Here is a 2544-nt window from a genome sequence, read left to right as displayed (position 1 = left end):
GTTTTTTTTAAAAATTTTACTTTAAATTCTGTCTCTGTTTCTAACTATCTTCAAAGCTATTTTATTAATTTGATGTAAGCTAATAGGCTCCACCACATCCTGGAGAGTGGAACAGTTTTTGTAACATGTTGACACCCATGTTTTTCAAAGAGTATGTTTAAAATAATACAGCCAACCTGGATTTGCTTAGGTAAACTTAGCTGGCTATATGTTTCCATTATTTTACTTTTAACCTTTTTATGTCTTTATGTTTTAGACCTTTCTCTTTTAAACAGTAAATAGTTTTGAAAAGAATGAAGTTAGGGACTGGAGAGATGGCTCAGCAGTTAAGAACACTTGCTGTGCTTACAGAGGACCTTAGTTCAATTTGTAGCACCAGAGTTAGTTTGCTTATACCTGCCCGTAATTGCAGCTGCAAAGAATCTGATGCCCTCTATTGGCTTCCAAGGGCATTGCACACACACACAGACACACACACACACACACACTTTAAAAATTTGAAAAGTCAAGTCTAATAAGCTCTGCATATCAGTTTGTGACTTTAGTCCTTTTCATTTTCTGTTGGTCCTGGTTGTTGACACATTGTATCTCACTGTTCTTTCTCTTTGCTTTCCCCTTCTGTACTGTTTCTTCCTTGTGTGGTTTTGCCATTGATTTAACTTTTTTCCCCTCATGTCTACAATTTTGTAAGTTACCAATTCAGTTTCCATCCTCTTAGTTACTGTGTTGGATCTTGGTCTTGCACACTTGACACCAATCGATGCTATCTAAATGTCTCTTCTTAACACAGGAAGGAGCATAAGCATGTTCAAACGCTTCAGCTACAGCCAGTCCCACTGCAGTCACTGTTCTTGGTGGCTCTGTTGTGGAGCCTTTGGGTCAGTTATTTGCTTTAGTGCGCGGCCTAGTCTCTATCGCTGTCTGAGTGGTAGTAGCGCCGGGGTTGTGTTTATCTACATGTTTCCCAACTTCTTTGTTTTTGACTGTGATGCTTGTGAGACCAACTTTTTCTTTCTGAAGCTGATTATTTAGAAATCGCTTTGTAGAAGGCCAGTCTGATCACAAAGTTGGCTTTTGCTTATGTCAGGTGTCTTTAGTTTCTCCTCACCTGGCTTGTTGCTATTGTCACCATTGCTTGTTTGTTTGTTTGTTTGTTTTTGACCCCAGAGCCTTCTGCATGCTAGGCAAGCACTGAGCCACATCTTTGACTTTCTGGGACTAGCGCTTTCCTTAGCAGACTTACCAGTCTTTATTCTGCTATGTCTTGTTTCACCGCTGTTCCCAACTGTTCCCCACCGGGCTGTGGTCCAGCGACTAACATCACCTAGCCACTCACAAATGAGCTGCTTTTGTTCCCTGGCTGCTTTACGGGGTGTCGCTGTGTCCTTTCCTTTGTGTTTATTTCATTATAGGTCTGGATTTACTTGCTCATTTATTTCCCTTGCTTGGCATATTTGTGTTTCTGTATTTATAGATTCATATTTTTGGTCCTAAAAAGAATTCTCAACTTTTAATTTTTAATTTAACAGCTTTTATTACAAAAACTTTATATATTTGTATAGGTTCATGCCAAGCCATGAATATGGAGGCCAGAGGACAGCTGTTGAAACTGGTTTTCTTCTTCTTCCCTGGGGGTCCCGGGAATCAAACTCAGATTGTTAGATTTGGTAGCAGGTGCCTTAACACAATAGCAATCTTGCTGTCCTTTGGGCCCTCAAATATTGCTTCTTTTAATACAGTCCTTCTCTTTTCTCGCCCTTCCCCGTTCTCTTCCCTCCTCTTTTCTCCTTGCAGTGGTCTTGTACCAGCCAGGCTGCCTCAGTCTCCCAAGTGTGTGCTGCCACAGCCAGGTCCCCTGGTTTGCTGCCCACTGCTCACTGCTCCACCTCTTGCGTATTCCCCTCCCTATCTGACCTACAGCCTTAAACATTCCTTCAGCTCTGTCTTCCAGACCACTGATCCTCCATTCAGCGTGTCTTACCTGCTGTTTTGACATATTCACCCAAAGTTCAACACCTAAAAAATTCTGTTTCATGTCTAAAAAAAAAAGCATATTATTTATTTTCATATCTGCTTGGACACTTTTGGGAGTTTCCTATTTCTTGCACATGTTTAGCTCAATGTGTTTGTCCTCTCTTGTTGGGCATAAGGGTCTATCTGTAGTCTACACATTAAAGTTTCAATATGCCAAGATCTGGAGGGCTAAATGTTTCTCAGCCTTCGGACTCTCTCTCACTCATTCCAGATGAGTCTGGTCACATCTGTTGTGGGCTCTTTCTGAGTTAGCTTCATTTGTGGGGGAGATGGTCTGTTTCAACACCATGTTTCGTTGTTAGAATTCTGCTTGCTGTAATCAGTGTGGTGTCCAGAGATGGGGCTTTGAGAGATTGTTGAAGCTCATTTCCCAGGCAGAGCAGCAGAGAAACAATTCCATGCTCTGGCTGGGCCTCTATCATGGGTTCTGAGCAGGATGAAGCTTCCAGGACATTGGGAGCCCTAGACACTGGGCAGGGCAAGGCAACATCCCTGAGGTGCGCAGAACGA

This window comes from Microtus ochrogaster, chromosome 8, assembly GCF_000317375.1.
Source record: "Microtus ochrogaster isolate Prairie Vole_2 chromosome 8, MicOch1.0, whole genome shotgun sequence".
Classification (NCBI taxonomy): domain Eukaryota; kingdom Metazoa; phylum Chordata; class Mammalia; order Rodentia; family Cricetidae; genus Microtus; species Microtus ochrogaster.
This window is presented reverse-complemented; position numbering follows the sequence as displayed.